Below are 15,163 nucleotides of genomic sequence, written 5' to 3' on the forward strand. Positions count from 1 at the left end.
CGTATTATAAATCCCTCTGCTGTGCTTTCTTTTCTTTCCCTGTTCAGATTCATGCCTTCTTTCCTTGCTCCTACTTCTAATTTTCTCAACTGGGTTTCATTTTTTGAAGAGCAAAAGGATCATCCCTGACACAGGCAGTCTCATACCACTAGAATGGTAGAACAGCTCACAATATCATAGTGTTTTTTATATTGCCTTGTCCTGCAGTTGAGTGTCACTTGCAAATTTGGTCAGAGTGTACTCACTCGCCTCCTCCAGAATGTAAGAGGCATCTATACAGAGCCTATCAGAGGTCTCTGACAGTAAGCGCACTCACTTGCCATCATCCTCTTAAAGATGTTGAGAAGAACAGGATAGACCCCTGTGATACCCTGCTTGTTACCAACCTCCATTAATCACTGCCCTCTGAGCCTCACTATCTAAACAGGTTTTTATCCATCCAGTTGCCCACCCACCCAAACCGTAAAATCCCACTTTCAGTACAAGAATATTGTGGGATATTGTGTGGGATGGTTGGTCAGACATGATTTACCCTCAGTAACCAGCATGGTTACTAAGCTGACTGTTTCTGATCACCTTCTTCTCACTCATGTGCCCAGAAATGTGCTCTAAGAGGACTTATTCCACAATTTTCCAAGGACTGAGATAAGTCTGACCAGCCTGTAGTTCCCTAGATTGTCCTTTTGGCCTTTTTTGAAAGGGAGTAACAAAAGACAACCTCCTGTGTTCTCCACAATCTTTCAAAGATGTTAGAGAGCCGCCTTGCACATCACCCAGTTCTTCCACCACACTTGGATGCATCCTGTCAGGCTCTGTGGATGTATATGGGTTGAATTCTCCAGGCAACCTTTGACTCCATCCTTATCCATTCTTGGTAGTTTTCCTCCTTAAGCCTCACCTCTAAGCACAGAGGCATGGGAGACCTTGTTGTGGAAGTCTAAGACAAAGAAGATACTGAGTACCTCAACCTTATCTGTGTCTGCTGTCATTAAATCACCTGCTTCATTCAGTGATGTGCACCCATTTCTTTTGTTCAGCTTTGTACTATGAACACAGTGGTAGAGGTTCTCATTTGTGATGTCCGTGGAAGTTTCAACTATATTTGAACTTTGGCTTTCCTAACACCACCTGTATGTACCCAGGAATTGTTTCTAAATTACTCCTTTATAGCTTATCCCTGCTTCCTCCCGTACATTGCCTATTTGCATTGGAGCTCCAATATGATCCTCTGTCATTTTATCATGAAGTGGTCTGAAATCTGTATTTCCCACATCACAAAAAACCTTGCCAACCTCTAGTTCATGGGCAAGCCTAACAATCCATATTTCTCGAGCTTTCTTATGAAGCCGTGCTTTCGTGCCGTACACTTTCATGCACTTTAAATTAGACTAGCAATGGAAGCACTATTTCATCCCCTGGGCACTGTGGTCCTTATCTCTTTTGTATTGAATAAACAGTGACCAGAGCACTCCAAAATATGTGCCCTAACTGGACTAACAGTGGCAAATCGGTAGCAAGTACTATGTTTGGCACAGAATTTGTAGCCAGCACTAGGTTACTATGTTTTTCATAACAAGCTTAGTACTAGGCATAAAAAGCATGTTACTTCTGCATAAGACTATTACAGGGAAACCAGGCACAATTCCTGTCACCGCCCAGAATACAAAGTACAAGTCTTTCCTCTCTCAGAACAGCAGTGTCAGCATTTTCAGTGAGATCTTAATAATCAGCTACTTTTTATGACCTGAATCTTACTTAGATTTAGAAATTTTACTCATGAAAGGTACTATCTGTTTTCCTTCTTGATTTTCTTGTTTTTTTCCCTCCTCTCTTTTTTTGCTTAAAAAAAAAAAAAAAAGAAGGAATAAAGTGAGAAACTTTCAAAATATAATGACAATAAGACACGTATGTCCTCTGGTTTAAGGCTATTTAGTTAGTTGCTGTTCCAGTGGGAATGAATTTGTTCCATTGCTTTCTCTTCTCTAGTTTGTTCTTTGACTATTGCATTTTATTTTATTTCATTTCATAAGTTTTCTTTTCATTTTTTCCTGTCATTCTTACTGTTTGTCATGTTTTCTTTTATATTTCTTCAGGTTTTAGGAGCAAAGCTTGAATATGTCAGAAGAGCATTTCAGGTGTGCTAGAGAAATCATTGTAGAGAAGCTGCTTCACTTTAATGTTCTTGAAATACCTCCTTTTTTCAGAATTATCTCCTTTGTAGAAGTTTTGCTTTTATCCAAGGTTTGAGTCCTAGACATTTCTTTCCCTTATATCCTTTTTTTTTTTGGTGGTTTATCTCTAAGACATTAAATAAACAATGTTTCTTTCATTCGACTTCTTTTTGTTTCCAGAAGGATGAAGGAATTCATCGAAGCAAAGGTCAGATGAGACAGAAGGTCTCTATCTGATTTTTAAAACTAAGTCTTTCTAGGAGAGAGGATAAGGTTTCCTACTAAAGCATGATTTTCAGAATGTGTTGAGCACCTGCAGCTCCCACTAACTTCAGAGGAATATGTGCATACTAAGCATCTCTGAAAAATTAGCACAGTGCCCTTCCATTGCACTTCGCCAGTCTGTGCCAAACACAACAGGAACCCAATGGGAGTAAAAGGATTTATCCTGAAACAGGTGCACATATGGATTCATGGGGGAAAAAAAAGGGAATGTTTGTGTTAGCATAACATGCTTGCCCACTTGATATTTCATCTAATCCTATATTAACTATTCCTTCCATTTGACCAACTTGATGGCTATGGCTTATTTGGCAAAACTACAGTAGATGATATGAAATGGAGACAGAGTGAAAAAAATGTATAGAGGGAGTTAAAACTACATAACATTGAAAACCAAATGACCTATACAATGTATGACTGAAAAAAAAGTACTATAAAGACATTTTACTTTGTTGACAGCTTACAAAGGAATTGGGCAGTGCTTCTGAATCTTTGTAAGAAATGATCCTAAATATGAGACATACCAGTACTTTAGGTGGAAACTTTAGGCAAAGAAAACTTATGATAGCATGAAAAGTCAGGAGAATTTTTTGGTTTGGCATTCATGAACAGAATTGCAGAACCTACACTGAGTGTCAAACAGCAAAGAAAAGAAAGAAAGGTCCACACAGCTCTCAGATAGTACACCCTGCCAAAATAGGTATGGCAAGGGAGGGGTCTTCGGAGAGAAGTGGCTAAAGTATCTGTTTTAATAGTCATTACCTTGACATGCAAGGCATAAAGGCTTTCAGAATACTGTCCTTAGTATTATTATTCATGTGATATGCTACCCAATTAAAATCTCTCATACTTCACTACTAGTAGGACTGTGTAGAAAATAATCCTTTTCTCTGGGGCTTTTGTGAGACTCAGTATGTTTGAAAGTCAAGAGACTCTGGTAAAAGACATCAGTGCGAGAATGTATTGCACATCTTCAGTTAAAACAGTCATGAGACCCACGTATTTCCTTCATATTGCATTGTGTGAAAGACATAAAGATAGCAGAAATGTGAAGTTTTTAGAGGCACTAAGATGGGTATGATAGAGCAATTCAGGAAAGGGAAAATCTGGTATGATGACTTGCTAGACCTTGCCTGAACTTGTCTTGGCCTGTTTTGAGTGTTTTTCCTCCTTGTTAAGCCATAGCATCTTTCTAATGACCAGATGTCTATTTCCTGATTTGTTTAACTTGTGCTTATCTTTAAATAATATTATATGATGTAACTGTAATTTTTCTATAGGTAGTTTTAACAAATAGTTTTTCTTTGCAGAACAAAATACGTGTCTCCAGCATAATGATGCAGTGGTGTGATGGCAATGGGAACCCAGGATACCGTGTAGAGGGGTACAGGGTGGTAAAAGACAGGACACAGAATGACACTGGAGACCTCAGGGGTACAAAAACTCCACAATGGTCTGTTAAAGAAATGCAAGCCTGGGAGCGGAGCAAAATTGGTTTGAGGGTAGAAAAGAGAATAAAGAATAAGGATCTGAGGTAAGTAAAACATACCATAATTACTAAACTCAGGTATAATATGAAGCAAGAACAAGGTATGAAAATGTGTGATCTATAAAAATGTATAAAAGTATCCCTACCTGGAGCCTAGGGGAAGGTGAAAGAAACCATTAGCAACATACTGCTCCCAGCAAAGGAAAAGAAGAAATCCCATCATCAACATCACTCTCCTCAGGGGTGCTGTTGACTCACTGCAACTGTCTTGTTCTTTCTGAGGAAGATTGGCTCTGTTGGCCTTAGGATAGAGAGCTGTGGTGGAAAAGAGCATATCCAGAGAAAAAGTGTAGAAAACTAGGAAGTTTTGTGTAACAATTTTTAATGGTATTATTAATGACATTTGATTTCTATTAAGTCAAGAATTTGGAATAGAAGAATGTTGAATATTTGATTAATTTGCTGAATATTAATTTCATTGCAACTGGACTAATAATGATAACTTTTTTGTATTTTAGCTAGATTTTAGCAGGGCTAACAATAAATTCTTGGCTCAACATGTATGGTATTCTCCCTTTTTTACCCATATGCAGAGTTAGAAAGTAACAAATAAAAAATCAGATAATGGTGACTTAAATCTACTGTATAACATCTGATCTGTGGAAACTCTGTATATCTGCTTTTAGCCAAAGCAAATGCAGGTCAACTTGATTTTCAGTGAATATGAATTATACTGCACAGTGCGATTTGCTTTTGCAGATCATGGCCAATGCATGAAGAACAAACAAACAATTCTACAGCTCAGCTGATGTACGATAACTTGGTGAATCACGGTAGCTGGAGGATTAGGCATCAAAATAATCAAATTCTAGACCAAATCATAGCAAAAGAAAGATAAGAAAAGGTATCCAATGTACCTAAATCTGTTCTAAAAAATATTTACAGTTAATCCAATGGAATATTGGTATGACTTGTAATGTAATTTAGTTTTTAGACAATAAAATTCCAATTTAAGAACTATGCAAGAGTATCTACAGAAAGTTTTGATTAAAATAACGTAATTATTGGTATACAAAGCTACATTAGCTTAACCAAATCTCTGCCATATTTCAGATGTAGAGTATCGACAGCTGAAGAACTTTAATTCCAAATTAACTTGCACAGAAATTGACACTGAGATAATAAAAGGCATGAATTATGAGTGATAAAATTATTGTTGTGCACTTAAGTTTATAAATTCAGTCTTAGTCTGGCCTAACTAACAGTGTAAAGACAGAACTGTAAGAGAGGCTTTCCTGAATTGCAGCAAGAATTTGAAACAATAAAATATTTTCCCTCTAAAATGAATATGTATTTTGAAACCAAATTTTTTTTCTAGAAAGCTTCCCCAGCAAAATGACTAAAACTGACAGTCCTGACCAGGAATGGATTATATGATCCAATGCACATGTTAAACCTCAGAACAAATGTCATTAAAAAAGCCTAGCACAGAGAAATACCCACAGTCACCTTAAATGGTGCACCCCATGTCCATAGAAGTCAATTTCTACATTGAAGTGCAAGAATCAAGTGGCTTAATTGCTCATTTGTCTGTAAGCCTCTGGGATAGAGAATGTTAGTTTATTTAATGCATAAATACTCCAGAGTAATTTCTCCCATATTTACTTTCCACTGGTGCATCAATCATATTCATTTGACAGGGTTCTGGAAAACGTAATCTTTTGGACTGACTGTAAAAAATGAACTATGCCAACCTTTCCAGAAGGTGATGGGAAAAAAGAAATCCCTACACAACTAAATGCAATACCATGTTATACATATTTCTACGTGCATATTTCCCTAAAGAGGCAGAACTTATTCAGTAATTCCCTACTATTCCCTTTCAACTCCCAGAAAGATGGAGACAGGGTAAAGAAGAATATTAGACTCCAGATCACTGTACACATGTCCAACATTATATAGCAAAGATAAACTATATAGCAAGATAAATAAAAAGATAAATTATTTCTGTGGCCGAACTCAATCAGGATAACCTAGTCTAAAACAAAAACAGAAACTTTCCCCTACAAGATATAGTAAGAGAGAAAGGGATAAAATAAATTAAAAAAATAAATCTGAATCTTTGTCCATGGAGTCTGAATCCTTCTGTTACTAAAAAAAATAAATTCCCATTCTCAATCAGGTCTTTGTATTCAGCCTTCACAGTCAAATCTTCCACTGATGTCTTCTGACATTAGGTGGAGGCTGTGGGTGTGCCTTGCCTTGCTTAAAAACATGCCAAGAAAGCAGTCTGAAGCAAGGAGGAATGGGAATGAAGAACAGGAGTGTGCTGGAGGGTTAAAAAAAAGGAAAAATACCCTACTGAATCTTTGGTCTTCTTTAGGCATATACGATGCTAAACTATGTATATGACTTCTACATTTTCAATTTGTAGAAATAAAGAGGTCCTTTTATTATTCTTCTCTGTTACTGTATCTATAAATCTGATCATCTAGAACAGACATTGTTATGGAAAGGGATAAAAGTATAAGGGTGAAAATGTCGGAAGCCTACCTACCTAAGCACTTCGGATCTGGCTAATAAATCTGGAATAGTGACAGAAGGCCGTGTAACTGCCTTCTTGAATCAGCCAGATGAATTGAAAGAAAAAAAAAACAACTTGTTTTTTAATAACCATCTTTGTTTGGGGTTGGATTTCTTAAAATGTTTGTTTGTGTTCTTGTCAAATGGAGCAAGTTCAGTGACTTCTGTTTCCTTGAGGCACCATAGAGAGCCAGTAAAGTTCTTGCTGATTGAGTAGCTTATTTCTAAATATTAAATAATTTCTGAGGCATGCATTGTGTGTTCATCCTGAAAACATCTAAATCGTTGAATGTCTTGCATCTGGTCGGCACAAAAAATCATCAGTATCCATACATGACACTTAATGAACCTCAAACTTCATCTTCCCAGATGATATCTGCATTCTCAAAATAACATAACTGCCAATAAGAACAATTTAGATTAAGAGAAAATGAGAGTTGTCTTTTGGTGATTTATCATTAATTTAAAAATGTTTAGGTTATATGAATGCCACCTTGTGTAAAATTTCTAAGTTTGAGCTAACCACTTCATATTTTTAACATCAATAGAAAGAAAAAAGTCCCTCCAGAAGGTGATTCACCAGCTTCTTTTAAACACTTATCCCAGGCTGAGATGAATCACCTTCTGAAGGTGCCCATGTACATTTCTACATAACATCCCAGCCTCTGAAGCCAAGTGAATGCAGGAAAAAAATCCCAGTTCAGATTTTCATTTAACTTCCTATCCCCTGATAATTCAAAGAAAAGGTAAAGAACAAAACCAATAATGGCTTAGGAATTTTTTAAGATTTTTTAAATAGTTGTTTGTTATTTTGGGGACAGTTGCCTGGTTTTCAGTTGATTTCATCATCAGGATGGCTAGAAAGAAGCTGACTGGTGAGTTCTTTATTTTAGCCATACTATACCAGCCTTGTCGGGGCTCCATTGCATCCAGGACAGTGAGCTCTCCTTAGCACTAAGAATCGTATTTCTCAGGAAAGTTAATTTTATTTTTTCAAGTTAAGAGCTTATTATTAACTATAGTATTATGATTTTTACATATACTGGAGAAAGACTCTTATTGCTTGCCATTAAATTTCTGTTAGTTATTGGTAGAGAAAAGAATACTTAATTTCTTTTTGAAAAGTCATTTTTCTAGATGTTAATAAAAAAAGACTCAGCAATCATCATGCGAAATGGCAAAATTACTAATATTCTCTACTAAATCCAGAATCATATCATTTTATTAACTAGACAAAATATAATTTATGACTGTTAGAAATGAAAAAAGCAACCAAGCTAACAAGTGTTACAAATGTTAAAAAATATTTGCAAGACTTCTTGACGGACGGCAACAAGTCAAGAATTTTGAAATGCCATCTTTATAATCCATTTTAAAGTATTCCTAAATTTGAGTTGTAATCTTCTTTGATACAGATAAACATGTGTCTATGTGTATGTTATCTTTATTATATGTTAAGGACTGATGACTCGAGGAGACTGACCTTGATACAACAAAGTATACAACTATATGAGTAATTTGATTGGAGGACAACATTTGGCAAACTGAAGTGAGTATCTGAGACAATCGGGTTATGTAAAAAATAAAGAATAGTAATAATAAGAAAAATAAGATTTTCAAGCAAGAACCTCATGAAGGTTGATTATTACTTTTTAAATTTAACTTATACTTGGCTTATCCTAAGTAAATTACTTCCAAAACCTTTTTTTTTTTCCTTTTGGTGTATTAGGTCTAAGTACATGAAGCTTTCAAACAGCTTCCAAATGATCATGTGTCTGTGATATTATTATACCACTATTTACCTAACATATTTTAGGCAGTTTTCTTCTCTGAAATGTAGATGCCTTTTATTTTGAAGATTTAATGCTGTTTCTTTACTGGAGAAGTTCATAAAACTTGTGATGCGTAATAGACAGCTTCTGTTCAGATGGTAGCACTAAAGTATTCTGAAATCTTTTGGGATATGTTCTTATTATTGTTTTTAACCTTTTGCTCTGATATAGACTAAGGAATCCATTGGACCTACAGTATAAACATATTATCCTTCCAGACCAACTAAACCGAGATCTACGCTCTGGGGAGAAGCTTATTGCCATAAAACTGGACAAATTCAGAGTTGGTTAGACCTAGGTTTTAGTTTTTATATTTGAATAGCTTCTAGATTTTTACAGGCTGTGGATCTGCAGCACCCCAATTACGCAATTATCTGAGGCCTTGCATTGCAAACAAAAAGCATATGTAGCATGCCCAGATCCTCAGCAATAGCAGAGGTTATTAGCAGTGAGCAAGACATGTCCTTTGCCAGAAAAGCAATGTTGCTACACCTGCACTGAGCATCTTTGAAACAAGGGTTAATTGAAAGGTTAGCGTGATGATGCACTAAGTAGTTGAAGATGGTATTGCAGCAAAAACAGTCACATATGCAACTAATTTGGTGTAAATCCAAACAAAGGGGTAGTCAACAGATTTGTTGCCTAGTGAATTAAAACCAGATTAGGAAAGGCTACCATTGCACGCTCATCTTGTTCTGATAAGACATAATAAGGGTTAATTTGATCTGCTTGTTCATCAAGTGCTACTGGAATCTGTGTACATATGTGTATGTGAGAGAGAGAGAGGGAAAACAAATAATCAGGATAAATTTCATGCAAAGCCCCTGATTTGGCAGTGTGTCTGTATTGTCTGAACATACAGGAGTTGCTGAAGTTAAGGAGGCTTTGCGTTTGGGACTGGAACACTGGGGTCAGATTTCAGTGGATTTCCAGGTGCTTACAGATGTTCAGAAGTGTTTCTAGAATTCCTTAAGCAAGATAAGACTTTGGGAATGCAGCCCTCTGAGTTTATCTGCAACTTTGGGTGCTTAAATTCTTTAGGAATCTTGGGCATGTTTAAGCAGCTTTCTGAACTGAGATCCAGGTGGCTGCTGTTCACAAAGCTCCCCTTAGCCCATCCTGCTCCTCTGTCCTGTTCTGCCCACCCAATTCAGTTCCAGCTTTCTCAGAGCAGGCAATCGTCATCCAGTGCTTTTCCTCTATTCAAAGGGGGCCCGTCTCTCTTTCCAGTTCTACCACACAGTTATAAAATCATCCTCTTCACTCTGTATTGCCTTAAAATACAGGACGGTGAGATCACAAAGATGACATAGTTAAAAATACAATTTTAAGAAAGAGAAATATAATTCTTAGTAAGAAAAACATCCACACTTCTTCAAGACTGACTTCTTTAGTAAAGTTATTCAAATTTCCTAAGCAGTAAGGTAATGATTTTCAAATAGTAGTCCACTGACTTTCAGGTTCCATGGAATATTTCTGCAGGGAAGTATGTGAAGAATAGCCTTTTGTGATGATCCTTAAACCATACTCTTCAGTAATGTTGGAAACAACTGTTGCTAGGCTTAAATTTATTGTCCATGCTTTTGCAGTTTTACTAGAAAATATTTATGGTGTCTACAGATTAGAAGAAAAGGATGAAAATCATTACAATAGGGTATGTGTTTTTGAGAGGTGATTATGATTAGTGAGTTTGATGTGTCCCATGGTATCATCTTCTTAAATCATTAGCCTACTGGCTCAGGGCCAAGGCTGCATGTAAAAGGGTTTCACAAGTGCACAGAAAATCTGGTGCCAAAAGGAATGGTTTGCTGTGCATGCACCGCATAACTGAAGTGTGCATTTGCAAAGCAATACATGTAGAATGCATGTCACATAAAGTGAAAATTGACTCTACGTGATTCAGCAGAGCCCTCTTAGCTTGTTCTTAGTTATAAATACACTTAACAGTATGCACTCACAACCTATTTGCAGAGTCTTCCAAATAGGATCTTGGCTGGTTTTGCTGTTTTTTAAAGTAAATTGTGAGGAGAAAAAGAGAGAAGACTTGATATCCTTACTATGGTGTAGATGTGCTCCACAGACTTTTCTCTAAGGTTGCATAAAATTTTACCAATACAAACACTAGAAGATTCTGGGTAAAATGGCCAGAGTATGCACAGGACTGGAGGACCTGCTGGGGATGTATTCATTTCTCAGATGCAGGTAAAGTGACAGCAAGGGTCAGGAATCAGGAGATCAATAGATGTCCAACCAATATTAGGTCTTACAGCTTTTCTGACAACCATTGCAGTAAGCTTAAGACTGAGGACTTGAGACTGAGAGACCTAAAGGTCCCTTTATTAAGGAACTGAGAGCTGGCACAGAATGTTTTCATCCATAAGCTTGCTGAGAAAAGCAATACATTCCTGCACGTTAAGAACCAGATCTGTCTGTAATCAGGACATTCTCAGAAGAGAAGTCACAGATGCCCTAGAATGTCCTGGGTTATTCACAGGATTTCCTCACAGCATGTGAGTTTTGAGAATTTGTCCCTCTAAAGTAGTTTGTTGGCTCTATCCATTGTAATAGAAAACCTTTCATCATATGTTATGTGATAAAAATGCACTTAAGTTTGAGATTAAAAATTTCAAACTTGTGTTTCAGATAATCCTCTTTCAAATATCAACCTTTCATAAATCTATTCAGTTTATTTTCAGCTACATTTTCCATGTGTTCTTGTGTTTCTTTGGATGATACTGAGAAGAGAAAAGCAGTAGCTGAGGGAAAGGACAACATACGTCGTTCATTATAATTTTTTCCACCTAACCTTTCAAACATGAAATAAAAAGCTCATCATAGTTTAATGTTAATGCTGGCAAGAGTATTTCTTTTACTAAAGATGGTGAAATGAGGATGCTTGTTTCATCAGACTGGAGCTGTTAGCTGGCCTTTTTTTCCAATTGTGCTATTATCTGCAGTGCCATTTCCAAAGGTTTTGGTCCTTTTGTTTGGAATTTCTTTTAAACAAATCAGGACGTTGGAAATATTTCACTGAACAATACCTTAGTTTTTTCATTGTTAAAAGAAAAGAAGAAAGTTTTCCAGCCTTGCCAGCTGTGGAGAAAACTTGAATGTTTTCCTCAGTAGTCCTTTTTTGTGCTTGTGGTGGGCAGTTAGTAAGCCCTGTGATTAGACTAGGAACGGTTGGAAAGTAGAAGAGAAGGGAGAATCCAACCACAGAAAAGCAGCTGTCGCAGCGTTGGTGGTATAGTGGTGAGCATAGCTGCCTTCCAAGCAGTTGACCCGGGTTCGATTCCCGGCCAACGCAGCTTCACTTTTAACATCTTTTTCAGACGAGTGGGTGGTGCTGCCACCCAGAGGGACCTCGACAGGCTGGAAAAATGGGTCAACAGGAACCTCATGGAGTTTAATAAGGAGTGAAATGCAAAGTCCTGCACCTGGGGAGGAGCAACCCCTATATGCAGGGGGCCACCCAGCTGGAGGGCGGATTGGCAGAAAAGGATCTGGGGGTCCTGGTGGATACCAAGTTGAACATGAGCCAGCAATGTGCCCTTGCAACTAAGAAGGCTCAGGGGGTCCTGGGCTGCGTTAGGCAAAGTGTTGCCGGTAGGTCAAGGGAGGTGATCTTTCCCTTCTACTCAGCACTAGTGAGACCACACCTGGAGCAGTGACTGTGTCCAGGTCTGGAGTCCCCGGTACTGGAGAGGCATGGGCATACTGGAGAGAGTCCAGTGAGGGGCCACAAGGGTGGTTAAAGTGCTGGAGCATTTCTGCTATGAGGAAGGACTGAGAGAGCTGTTTAGCCTGGAGAAGAGAAGGCTCAGGGCAGGAATCTTATTAATGTATATAAATAGCTGAAGGGAGGGTGCAAAGAGAATGGAGCCAGGCTCTTTTCAGTGGTGCCCAGTCACAGGACCAGAGGCAATGGGCACAAACTGAAACACGGAAGGTTTTCTCTGAGCATCAGGAAACTTTTTTACCATGAGGGTGACTGAGCACTGGCACAGGTTGCCCAGAGAGATTGTGGAGTCTCCATCCTTGGAGATATTCAAAAGTTGTCTGGACATGGTCCTGGACAACTGGCTTTAGGTGTCCCTGCTTGAGCAGGGGGGTTGCACCAGATGACCTCCAGAGGTGCCTTCCAACCTCAACCATTTTGTGATTCTATCATTCTGTGCATCAAGACAAGGAGTCAAGCCAAGGCAAGAACTGAGGGTAGACGACCAATACAAGATATTAGCGATTTCTCTAGGAGTGGGCATGGCACCAGGAGCTGGGCTGAGAGACAAGGCAGCCAAAGGAAGAAGTGTTACTCCAGCAGAGCTAGAGGAATGCATACAAGCTACGGTTCACTACAGAGCCAGTAGCTAGTGCCTTCAGGAGCCACCAGATACATCAAAGTCTGGGGTTAAGTACCTCCTAGGAAGCCCCACTGTCTGAGTGCCCCTCCAGGTCTCTGAGAGTGCCAACCAGTGTTGGTGATGCAATTAATCATTGTCAATCCCATGGCTCAGAATCCTGTTGTACTTGAAACCTGACTCTTGACAATACTTTCAGGGAAAATGTTCTATCCCAAAGTCGTTTTGAAAATAATTTGTACTATATTTCCAAAACCTGTTTATAAGACAATTGCCAACAGGACCTACCCACATGACAGGCCGCAGTGTATGAAAGAATATTCGATTATACTGAATGTTTGCTTCTTTTGTTTCAGTCTCTTCTTTTTTTTTTTTCTTCTTTCTCAAAAGGGAAAAAACGCACTCATAGGTTTATAGCAATGAAAAGAAGGAAAGGGCTGAAGGAGCTGAGCTAGCCCAGGGAGAAGTTCTAGCCATTTGCACTTCATAGCTAACTAAGAATGCATAATGACTAGAGTTCCTAGAAGGAGTGGAGAAAGGGAGATACAGGCTGTGAAAATGTAATTAAAGTAAACTGGATAGATTTACAAAAGGCTGATATTTGAAAGAGGATCAAATCCTCTGTCCTGGAAGAGAAGAGGTTCTGGTCCTTCTGGAAGAGAAGAGATTCTGGAAGCAGTGGGTGGGTGCTATGCCAGCAGAAGGCAATGGATTGAAAATCAACCCAGAAGGGTTTTACCTGCCCAGATTCTCATTGCAACTTGTAGGTTCCGAAACCTAAGCTGATGGGTCAAAATGATTAGCCGCTCCACTTGAATGAAGTTAGACTGCTGTTGGAAAAAAGAATTTAGTTATTTATTTTCTTTGTCTGCTGAAGTGTGGATCCCACTAGAGGGAAAATCCTCACATGAAAGCTTGGAAAATGCTCCAAAAAGTGGTGTTGAGACATCCAGATCCAGATGAAAACAGGGCGTGCTCCACTTCAGAGTGAGGCCAGCGGCTGGGCGGAGCAAGCAAGACGTCATGCTCCATAGTACATGGGCTACTCAAGGTCCATTCATAGCCACTCCTATCAACTTCAGGCTTTAGGCTGAGCTCTCAGACAAGGGGTGAAGAGGAAGACAACAATATGAAACTGCAAGAGGGTTTTAGTCTCAGTATCCTACATGCCCAATCCAGAGAGAAAATTTTCTGTTATTTCAGCTTCAAATTATAAGCCAATACTATATATTTACCTGTCTTTGTAGCAGTCGTTCTCATAGATATGTCTCTGTTTCCCAGATGCACTCCTAACAGTTTCTTATAGCTGTGGTCTTCTGTAGTAAATGGAAACACCACCGAGGTATTTTCTCATGGCTTAAAAGCAGTAACTTTGCTGGAAACCTCTAAGCTATGAGATGCTTCTGGATTCTTTACGTTTTTACGGCACAAGAAGGCAATGGTGCCTTTTGTTGTTTGTTTTTGTTTTGACACTTCAGTTAGAACTGTGCAAGGTCACGAGACGTATAACTGTTCTTGTAGTGTGCATAATGATAGCAGTCTATGCTAGAAATAATGAAATAGTAGCATCTCACAATCTATCAGCAATATGCTGTAATGTAACTTCGCAATCAGCTCCCAATAGAGGTGCCTTCGTCATTCCAGGAGCAGAGTAAAAAACACATTCAGATGCAGCTTCATTATTTCTCTTTGATTTCTTCCTTCTTTTGGGAACAGGAAAAGAACTTACCTATTGCTAGTATGGATGGCTTAGAAACAGAAGGGAGAAATTTCCAGTAATATGTCCCTCCTGTCTACTTACTCACTGCAGGAACACAATGTCTAAAATGTCAAAAATACATTGCATAAAAAACTTCTGCAGCATCCCTCTTCAAAGAACAGTCCTTGAGGTTTCCATCTACAATAATCCAAGCAAGAGAGTCCATTATTTTGAATATCAATCAATATTGAAACTTTAAAAAAAAAAAAAAATTGTTTAAACAGTTAACATGTTAACTGATATCATTCTGCTGCTTCCTTCAGCTTCCTACTCTGCTTCTCCTGTCACACCAGGAGAAGTGCTGGAGCTGAGTAATGCAGCCCAATCTGCCCCCCGTATAACAACCAGCGCAACTAAGAAAAGGTGACGGGTGATAGTAGCAGGTGACTCTCTTCTGAGAGGTGCGGAGGCACCCATTTGCTGACCAGACGCACCCTCTGGAGAGGTGTGCTGCTTACCGGGGGCTCGCACCAGGGATGTCACCGAGATGCTACCAAGCCTCATACAGTCCACTGACTATTATCCGCTGCTGCTGTTTCATGTGGGCACCAGTGACACAGCCAGGAGCAGTCTGAGGACTATCAAGAAGGACTACAGAGCCCTGGGAGCGGCGGTGAGGGACTCAGGAGCGCAGGTAGTTTTTTCATCAATCCTGCCGGTCAAAGGGAAGGGGTTTGAAAGGGCCAGTC

The 15,163-nt window shown here is 38.8% G+C and overlaps 1 non-coding gene across 1 annotated transcript; it reads left to right on the top strand.

Moving 5' to 3' along the window:
- Window positions 1-11,592: 11,592 nt before the first annotated feature.
- Window positions 11,593-11,664, top strand: TRNAG-UCC. The gene has a single exon. It is a non-coding gene; the product is annotated as a tRNA-Gly (tRNA).
- Window positions 11,665-15,163: the final 3,499 nt, after the last annotated feature.

The sequence above is a fragment of the Pygoscelis adeliae genome, unplaced genomic scaffold (genome assembly GCF_000699105.1).
Source record: "Pygoscelis adeliae isolate BGI_AS28 unplaced genomic scaffold, ASM69910v1 Scaffold175, whole genome shotgun sequence".
In the NCBI taxonomy this organism is placed as follows: Eukaryota; Metazoa; Chordata; class Aves; order Sphenisciformes; family Spheniscidae; genus Pygoscelis; species Pygoscelis adeliae.